This window comes from Aquarana catesbeiana, linkage group LG09 (genome assembly GCF_042186555.1).
Source record: "Aquarana catesbeiana isolate 2022-GZ linkage group LG09, ASM4218655v1, whole genome shotgun sequence".
Lineage (NCBI taxonomy): Eukaryota > Metazoa > Chordata > Amphibia > Anura > Ranidae > Aquarana > Aquarana catesbeiana.
Window position 1 is genome coordinate 90,905,327 of NC_133332.1, and position 11,087 is coordinate 90,916,413.

The window sequence follows — 11,087 nt, forward strand, 5'->3', positions numbered from 1 at the left end:
AGATCAAAGATCACCAGGATGCAGTGCCCCCCCCTTTTTTTTTAAAGAAATTTCCTATCAAGCCCCCCAATTATAAGTAAAGACAGCATGAAGAAAACCTAGAAAAATCTACTAAAACTAATGTCATTGTAAAAATATAAACTTAGCCTATCTTAAAATATAGCTTCAGTGAGAAACTCTGCATTCACTTTCATTCACATTATATTTCATGCCTGGGGAGTTGGTCATCTCCACAAATCTGATGCCGGAGTTCATCATGAAAACAGAACATCTGCTACTGCAGGCTGATTTTGACTAGTTTCAGGCCTGGCTATCTGCTCTGATTTCTGGCCAGTGTAAGTAGTAGGTTAAGCAGCATACAGAGGTCAGTAGTATGTAGGACAGTGTACAGAGGTCAGTAGTAGGTAGGGCAGTGTACAGAGGTCAGTAGTAGGTAGGACAGTGTACAGAGGTCAGTAGTAGGTAGGACAGTGTACAGAGGTCAGTAGTAGGTAGGACAGTGTACAGAGGTCAGTAGGATGTAGGGCAGTCTACGGAGGTCAGTAGTATGTAGGGCAGTGTACAGAGGTCAGTAGTAGGTAGGGCAGTGTACAGAGGTCAGTAGTATGTAGGGCAGTGTACAGAGGTCAGTAGTAGGTAGGGCAGTGTACAGAGGTCAGTAGTATGTAGGGCAGTGTACAGAGGTCAGTAGGATGTAGGGCAGTCTACGGAGGTCAGTAGTATGTAGGGCAGTGTACAGAGGTCAGTAGTATGTAGAGCAGTCTACAGAGGTCAGTAGTATGTAGGGCAGTGTACAGAGGCCAGTAGTAGGTAGGGCAGTGTACAGAGGTCAGTAGTAGGTAGGGCAGTGTACAGAGGTCAGTAGTATGTAGGGCAGTGTACAGAGGTCAGTAGTAGGTAGGGCAGTGTACAGAGGTCAGTAGTATGTAGGGCAGTGTACAGAGGCCAGTAGTAGGTAGGGCAGTGTACAGAGGTCAGTAGTATGTAGGGCAGTGTACAGAGGTCAGTAGTAGGTAGGGCAGTGTACAGAGGTCAGTAGTATGTAGGGCAGTGTACAGAGGTCAGTAGGATGTAGGGCAGTCTACGGAGGTCAGTAGTATGTAGGGCAGTGTACAGAGGTCAGTAGTATGTAGAGCAGTCTACAGAGGTCAGTAGTATGTAGGGTAGTATACAGAGGCCAGTAGTAGGTAGGGCAGTGTACAGAGGTCAATAGGATGTAGGGCAGTGTACAGAGGTCAGTAGTAGGTAGGGCAGTGTACAGAGGTCAGTAGTAGGTAGGGCAGTCTACAGAGGTCAGTAGTATGTAGGGCAGTGTACAGAGGTCAGTAGGATATAGGGCAGTGTACAGAGGTCAGCAGTAGGTAGGGCAATGTACAGAGGTCAGTAGTATGTAGAGCAGTCTACAGAGGTCAGTAGTATGTAGGGCAGTGTACAGAGGTCAGTAGGATATAGGGCAGTGTACAGAGGTCAGCAGTAGGTAGGGCAATGTACAGAGGTCAGTAGGGTAGTGTACAGAGGCATAGTTCCAACTGCCCCTGATTTCGGGGGACTGTGCCTGATTTGGGGCAAAGTCCCTCCGTCCCTCTTTCCCCCTCATTTTGGTCTGATCTATATAGTTGTATATAAAATGCACTTTTTATGTTTCAAAAAGTGTTTCCCAGTGCTAAACCTTTCATCCAAATTCTAAATTGCTGCATTTGTAAATTGTAAAAGCCAATATAAAGGAATATTAACTGGAAGAATTTACCCCCTTTCTGACCAGAGCACTTTTTGCGATACGGCACTGCGTCGATTTAACTGACAATTGCGCGGTCGTGCAACGTTGCACCCGAACAAAATTGACATCCTTTTTTTCCCCACAAATAGAGCTGTCTTCTGGTGGTATTTGATCACCTCTGCGGTTTTTATTTTTTTGCGCTATAAACAAAAAAAGAGCGACAATTTTGAAAAAAAATGCAATATTTTTAACTTTTTGCTATAATTAACCACCTCAATACTGGGCACTTTCACCCCCTTCCTTCCCAGACCAATTTTCAGCTTTCAGTGCTCTCTCACTTTGAATGACAATTACTCAGTCATGCTACACTGTACCCAAATGAAATTTTTATCATTTTGTTCACACAAATAGAGCTTTCTTTTGGTGGTATTTATTCACCACTTCATTTTTTTTTTTTTTTGTGATATAAGCGAAAAAAGAGCGAATATTTTGAAAAAAAAACAAAATTTTCTACTTTCTCTTTTAAAAGAAACCAAAAAAATTTAATTTTGTCGAAAATTTAGGCAAAAATGTATTCTACCACGTCTTTGGTAAAAAAAATCCTGATAATTGTATGATCATTGGTTTGTGTGAAAGTTATAGAGTCTACAAGCCATGCTACGCATTATTGAAAATGTATCAATCCTAATGCACTGATGGCCTAATGCACTGATCTCATTTCTTGAGGCCCTAAAATGTCAGGACAGTACAATAACCCCCCAAAAGACCCCTTTTTGGAAAGAAGACAGTCTGAGGTATTTAGTAAGAGGCATAGTGAATTTTTTGAAGTTGAAATTTTTTCCCCACAATGCTTTGGAAAATTAAGAAATATAGATTTTTTTTTTTTTTCTTCACTAAATTGTCATATTTACAAGTTATTTCTCACACACGGTGCAGGCATAATTGCAATTACACCCCAAAATACATTCTGCTATTCGTCCTGAGTATGGCGATACCCCATGTGTGAGACTTTTCCACAGCCTGGCCACATACAGAGGCCCAACATCCATATAGCACCATCAGGCGTTCTAAAGGCATAAATTACACATTTCATTTTCTGAGTACCTATCACATTTTTGAAGGCCCTGGAGCACCAGGACAATGGAATTACCCACAAAATGACCCCATTTTGGAAAGAAAACAACACAATGTATATTCTATGAGGCATACTGAGTCTTTTGAACATGTCATTTCTTCCCACAAGTTTTTGGAAAATGTGGAAAGAAAATGAAAACCTATTTTTTTCTCACAAAGTTGTCAATTTAGAAGATCTTTCTAACACATAGCATGTACATAGCCAAAATGACACCCCAAAATACATTCTGCTATTCGTCCTGAGGATGGCGATACCCCATGTGTGAGACTTTTCCACAGCCTGGCCACATACAGAGGCCCAACATCCATATAGCACCATCAGGCGTTCTAAAGGCATAAATTACACATTTCATTTTCTGAGTACCTATCACATTTTTGAAGGCCCTGGAGCACCAGGACAATGGAATTACCCACAAAATGACCCCATTTTGGAAAGAAAACAACACAATGTATATTCTATGAGGCATACTGAGTCTTTTGAACATGTCATTTCTTCCCACAAGTTTTTGGAAAATGTGGAAAGAAAATGAAAACCTATTTTTTTCTCACAAAGTTGTCAATTTAGAAGATCTTTCTAACACATAGCATGTACATAGCCAAAATGACACCCCAAAATACATTCTGCTATTCGTCCTGAGAATGGCGATACCCCATGTGTGAGACTTTTCCACAGCCTGGCCACATACAGAGACCCAACATCCATATAGCACCATCAGGCGTTCTAAAGGCATAAATTACACATTTCATTTCCTGAGTACCTATCACATTTTTGAAGGCCCTGGAGCATCAGGACAATGGAATTACCCACAAAATGACCCCATTTTGGAAAGAAAACAACCCAATGTATATTCTATGAGGCATACTGAGTCTTTTGAACATGTCATTTCTTTCCACAAGTTTTTGGAAATAGTGGAAAGAAAATGAAAACCTATTTTTTTCTCACAAAGTTGTCAATTTAGAAGATCTTTCTAACACATAGCATGTACATAGCCAAAATGACACCCCAAAATACATTCTGCTATTCGTCCTGAGTATGGTGATACCCCATGTGTGAGACTTTTCCACAGCCTGGCCACATACAGAGGCCCAACATCCATATAGCACCATCAGGCGTTCTAAAGGCATAAATTACACATTTCATTTCCTGAGTACCTATCACATTTTTGAAGGCCCTGGAGCACCAGGACAATGGAATTACCCTCAAAATGACCCCATTTTGGAAAGAAAACAACCCAATGTATATTCTATGAGGCATAATGAGTCTTTTGAACATGTCATTTCTTTCCACAAGTTTTTGGAAAATGTGGAAAGAAAATGAAAACCTATTTTTTTCTCACAAAATTGTCAATTTAGAAGATCTTTCTAACACATAGCATGTACATAGCCAAAATGACACCCCAAAATACATTCTGCTACTCGTCCTGAGTGTGACGATACCCCATGTGTGAGACTTTTCCACAGCCTGGCCACATACAGAGGCCCAATATCCATATAGCACCATCAGGCGTTCTAAAGGCATAAATTACACATTTCATTTCCTGAGTACCTATCACATTTTTGAAGGCCCTGGAGCACCAGGACAATGGAATTACCCACAAAATGACCCCATTTTGGAAAGAAAACAACCCAATGTATATTCTATGAGGCATAATGAGTCTTTTTAACATGTAATTTCTTTCCACAAGTTTTTGGAAAATGTGGAAAGAAAATGAAAACCTATTTTTTTTCTCACAAAGTTGTCAATTTAGAAGATCTTTCTTACACATAGCATGTACATAGCCAAAATGACATCCCAAAATACATTCTGCCACTCGTCCTGAGTATGGCGATACCCCATGTGTGAGACTTTTCCACTACCTGGCCACATACAGAGGCCCAACATGCAAGTAGCACCTCCAGGCTTCTAACACATAGCATGTACACACCAAGAATTACACCCCAAAATACATTCTGCTGAGCAAAAGGTAAAAAAAAAAAGCTCACCTGTGGTTTTAGCAGGCAGGAATACCGTTCCAGAGCAGCCAAAGCATTTGTCCAGACAGCCAAAGGAAATGTCCAGGAATTGTCCAGGCAGCAGACAGATATGGAAAAGTATGAACATGGTTCAGTACAGTCCAAGGTTTAGCAGGCAGTTCAGGTAACAGGCATAGGCATGGCCAGTCCAGGTGGTAGGCAAAGGCATGGCAAGGTCATGTGGCAGGCAAATGCATGGCAAGGTCATGTGGCAGGCAAAAGGCATGGCCAGTTCAGGTGGCAGCAGGCAGCACTTTGTACATTGGGCCTTGGTCAGGTAAGACCTGAGGACAGGGGTAGAGGCTTCTTCCCACCCAAATCTCTACGAAGCCTCCGAGTCTCCAGACCCTAATCCGAGAAAACTAAAAACCCGGAGAAAAATGTTTTCTCCACTCGGAAAACCTTTTCTGGAGCCCCTCACATATGTGAGACCCCTGTGCTGTACAGTGGCAGGGCAAATGATCAGTTCAGGAGGCAGGCAAAAATCATGGTCATTTAACAGTCCGGGTCAATTCACGTTGAAGGCAGAAAGATGTTTGGCAGAGGCATAGTCGTTAACAGTCCGGGTCAATTTACGTTGAAGACAGAAACATGTTTGGCAGAGGCATAGTCGTTAACAGTCCGGGTCATTCACAGAAATGGCAGATAGTGGAAAAAAATCACCTTCAATGTACTAATAGTGTAGTGAAGTATGATAGCTCCGATAGCATGTTCCAATACAGAGCCCTGGCTCGGAGGGACATTCGGGACAGTAGTATCGGGTGTCACGGCGAATTCCTCTACTTGCACATACACGACATTTTTTTGGGGGTTTGCGACCTGTTTGGGTAAGAGGGAGGATTTCGGGAAAGTGCCTTTCATGGAGTCTGGCTAACGCATCGGAGCGAATTAGTTGAGGGGCTTGGCCTTGGGGATAGAGAAGGGCTGTGAAAACTTCTTCTTGGAATTTTAGATAGGGTAGGGAACTTTGGGTGCACTTAGAAAAAATGATATAGGAATTAAATAGGGCAAGTTGCATCAAATAAATGGCGACTTTCTTGTACCAAAATAGTGATCTCCTGGTGGCCAAGTAGGGCTGCATCATCTGGTCGTTCATATCCACCCCCCCCATGTATAGGTTGTACTCATGCACACATTTTGGCTTCTGTATGGGGCCTCTTCTTCTCTGAAGTTCCACCAAGGTGTCGTCATGTATTGTTGAAAGGATGTAGACATCTCTTTTTTTATCTCTCCACTTCACCGCTAGTACCTCTTCAGTTCGCATACTGGCCATTTCACCCTTCCTTAATTTCTTGGTGACCAATCTTTGTGGGAAGCCTTTGCGGTTGGTCCGTGCTGTCCCACAGGCCACAGTGTTCTTCAGGTACAAATGGCGGAAAAGTGGGAGACTAGTGTAGAAATTGTCTACGTAAAGGTGGTAACCTTTCCCAAGTAATGGTTGGATCAGCTGCCAGACAATTTTGCCACTTGTTCCCATGTAGGTAGGGCATCCAGGGGGGTTTAGCTGTCTGTCTTTTCCCTCATAAATCATAAAATCATATGTGTAACCCGTGGCCCTGTCACACACCTTATAAAATTTTACCCCACGTCTGGCTCTTTTACTGGGGAGGTATTGTTTTATTCCCAGTCTTCCGGTGAAGTGCACCAGGGATTCATCCACACATATGTTTCTATCAGGGGTAAACATCTCCTTGAAGCTGGCGCAAAAAAAATTGATTAGGGGCCGAATTTTGAATACCTTATCGTAACTGGGATGATTTCGAGGGAGGCATTGGGCATTGTTATTGAAGTGTAAAAATCTCATGATCATCTCATAACGGGTTCTGGGCATAAATGACGAATAGATCGGCATGTGGTGGATAGGTTGGGTAGACCAGTAGGAATGGAGTTCATTTTTTTTTGTCAGCCCCATGTTGAGGGTTAGGCCAAGGAAAATTTTAAATTCTTCTACGGTGAGGGGTCTCCAAACAAAAGGACGGGCATATGAGGAACTGGGATTGTTGGCTATGTGTTGGCTGGCGTATAGATTACATTGCTCCACAATGTAGGTTAGGAGTTCATTGGTAAAAAATAAATGAAAATAATAAAGTGGGGTTACATTTTCCGTCTGCATCTGAGGGCCTGGCTGGGCTGTGAAAAGGGGTATTACAGGTTCTACTGATGTATCGGGCAGCCATGTTGGATACAGTAGAACATCTGGGAGGCTAGTATGGGCACTGCCTCGTTGATGGGATCCGTTGCTAGCATCTGGCCTATCTTCTAGGAAGGTTGCAGAAGTGCTGGTGGATGCCCGCCTATCCCGAAGTGCTGCGCTGCTGGTGGATGCCTGCTGGTGGATGCCCTGGAGTGCTGCGCTACTGGTGGATGCCTGCATGTCATCCTGGAGTGCTGGGCTGCTGGTGGATGCCTGCATATCATCCTGGAGTGCTGCGCTGCTGGTGGATGCCTGCTGGTGGATGCCCTGGAGTGCTGCGCTGCTGGTGAATGCCTCCTCCTGCTCATTTCTCCTGATTCTCCTTGTTAGGATTGTATCTTCCTCTGTTTCCAACTCGGAGCCACTGCTTTCCACTGGCTCATAGTCACTATCCGAGTCTGACGGAGAGAATTCCCCGCTACTCTCGTCCGACATACTCTGGAGTATTTGTACAAAAAAGAGAAGTTTGCCCGTGGGACTTTAAATGAGTTGGTCATAGAGGTCATAACAAATAGAGTTTAATAAATTTCCAAACACATGATGAAACATGAACATAAAAACATCATAAGACATCGTTTGACCATTGAAATGTTAAATATGATGGTATGTTACATAGTATACATATACAACATAGTACTCGACGCGTTTCGCGAGCTCCGCTCGCTTCCTCAGGAGTTGGTGTATATGTGAAGTATCTAAAAGATAATAGGTATCAGTAAATAATGGCATACAATGATAGTTATGGTCAAAGAAGAAGTATGTGGCTTCATAGAAGCCTTCCATACTTACATATGGTCAAATGGTCCATAGGGCTGGATAACAAGGGCAGCAGCGGAAAATCCTCCACACGGGAGCTGAAGAGGCGTAGCCCGCAGCAACCAGAGCAGGGGCCCAGCAGAGGGCGGACATGGCAAAGAAAAGGATTGGGGTATGATGTATCCTGAGATGTCCAACTAGCCACCTGGGTCATATTAGCTGTAATCAGATTATATATGTATCTATGTCAAAAAATAGAGTGTTAACTGGGAGTAAAAGTAATATGACAATACTAATATGTGGAAAGGACCTCTGAAAGGTGGGCATGGATAGAAATCAGGAGAGAGAGAGAAGAATAGAAAGAAATTGGGGGGGGTGCAGGGGAGGAAATGAAAAAATAAAATTAAAAAGAAAGGAATGGTGTTGCACTAATGTGTCAGGTTACACATATACAATAAAAACAACAATGGTAGTAAAGTATATTGGATATAAAAGTAATTGCCATAATGGTAAATTACAGGAGTATGAAGATGTAAATGTCATTATAATGTACATATTGTGTACTGAAATGAGACACAAACAACCCATGATAGATATAGTATGCCATTATTTACTGATACCTATTATCTTTTAGATACTTCACATATACACCAACTCCTGAGGAAGCGAGCGGAGCTCGCGAAACGCGTCGAGTACTATGTTGTATATGTATACTATGTAACATACCATCATATTTAACATTTCAATGGTCAAACGATGTCTTATGATGTTTTTATGTTCATGTTTCATCATGTGTTTGGAAATTTATTAAACTCTATTTGTTATGACCTCTATGACCAACTCATTTAAAGTCCCACGGGCAAACTTCTCTTTTTTGTACTATATGTTTTACAGGGATGGAGTTGTGTCATATTAAGAGACAGTACCTGGACCGCTCCCTTTTTTACTCTGGCGTATTTGGAGAGCCTCCTCTGCGCTGTAAGACCTTTTTGTCATGTTGGCGGGCAGATGTGTCAGATGGCAGGCGGCAGATGTGCCAGATGGTGGGCGGCTGTGCCAGATGGTGGGTGGCAGATGTGCCTGATCGTGGGCAGATGGCGGCTGGCAGATGTGCCTAATGGCGGGCGGGCAGATGTGCCTGATGATGGTGGGCGGCTGATGTGTCAGCTGTTGACGGGCTGATGTGTCAGCTGATGACGGGCTGATGTGTCAGCTGATGACGGTGTCAGATGGCGGGCGACAGATGTGCCTGATGGCGGGCGGCAGATGTGCCTGATGACTGGCGGGCAGATGTGCCTGATGACTGGCGGGCAGATGTGCCTGATGGCAGGCGGGCAGATGTGCCTGATGGCAGGCGGGCAGATGTGCCTGATGACTGGCGGGCAGATGTGCCTGATGGCAGGCAGGCAGATGTGCCTGATGATGGTGGGCAGCTGATGTGTCAGCTGTTGACGGGCTGATGTGTCAGCTGATGACGGGCTGATGTGTTAGCTGTTGACGGTGTCAGATGTGCCTGATGGCGGGCGGCAGATGTGCCTGATGACTGGCGGGCAGATGTGCCTGATGACTGGCGGGCAGATGTGCCTGATGACTGGCGGGCAGATGTGCCTGATGACTGGCGGGCAGATGTGCCTGATGGCAGGCGGGCAGATGTGCCTGATGGCGGGCAGATGTGCCTGATGGCAGGCGGGCAGATGTGCCTGATGACGACGGGCTGATGTGCCGGCTGTTGGCGGACAGATGTGCCCGCTGTTGGCGGACAGATGTGCCAGTTGTTGACGGGCAGATGTTCACTGACAGGTGTTTTCACTGTTTGGGGACACTGTGTTTTGGGGACACTGTGTTTTGGGGACACTGTGTTTTGGGGACACTAGCTGGGTGATCAGTGGGTAAACAGCAGACAAACAGCTTTATTACTCACTGATCTCCTGGCTGCAGCACAGATCTCTCTTCCTCTCCTCACTGACAGGCTCTGTGTGAGGAGAGGAATAGATGAGAGCAGTTACTACGCTCTCTATTTACATTACATGACAACTGTGATTGGACACAGTCGTCATGTGATCAGGAGGGCCAATCACAGGGCCCTCCTGTGTTGTGCTGTCTCTGGGGGACACAGGCAGATGGGGATCGCGCCGCTGCGCGGGCACGTAGCGGCGCGATCTCCTGTCATCTGCCACCCCCTCCCCCTTGTTTACTATACGATGGCTGTGATTACACACAGCCATCGTGCGGATCAGGAGGGCAAATCACATTGCCCTCCTGCCGCTCTGAGATGCGGCGTGTCCGAGTGACACGCGCGCATCGGGATTGCGCGGCTGCGCGGGAGCGCGCCCGCGTGATCCCGCTCCTTCTGAAGGACGTTCGGGAACGTCCAGTCAGAAGGAGGGAGCTCCCACCCGGCCGTATATGTGCAGTGGCCGGGTGGGAAGTGGTTAAAATCCCCAAAAAATATATAAAAAAATAAATTTCTTTCTCAGTTTAGGCCAATATGTATTCTTCTACATATTTTTGGTAAAGAAAAAAATTGCAATAAGCGTATGTTGATTGGTTTGCGCATTAGTAATGGCGGTGATCTGCGATTTTTATTGCAACTGTGACATTATGGCAGACACAGCGGACACTTTTGACAAAAGGGACCATTGTCATTTATACAGCGATCAGTACTATAAAAATGCACTATGTTTACATAGGCATCTCCCCATTCTGGCGCTCCGTGACACAATCGCGGGACCCACGCGCGCGCCCACAATGCCGCATCTTAAAGGGGACGTACAGGTATGCTCATTTGCGTAGCCGTGCCATTGTGCCGATGTATATCGTCACGCACTGGTCGGCAAGCGATTAACCTTTTTTTATGGTTAATTCTCCTTTAAGGGGGTGTGGCAGAAGGCGTGTCCTATGCCTACATATGTTTGCTAGTAGGTGTCCCCGATTCCCATCTCAAAATGTTAGGAGGTATGCAGAGGTCAGTAGTAGGTAGGACAGTGTACAGGGGTCAGTAGGATGTAGGGCAGTGCACAGAGGTCAGTAGTAGGTAGGGCAGTGCACAGAGGCCAGTAGTATGCAGGGCAATGTACAGAGGTCAGTAGGATGTAGGGCAGTCTACAGAGGTCAGTAGGATGTAAGGCAATGTACAGAAGTCAGTAGTAGGTAGAGCAGTGCACTGAGGTCATTAGTAGGCAGTACTGGGGTCAGGAGGGCACGGTGCAGGGGGAGTCAGGAGGGTACAGTATAGTGGGATCAGGACAGCTGGGCATGGTGCTGGGGCATTAG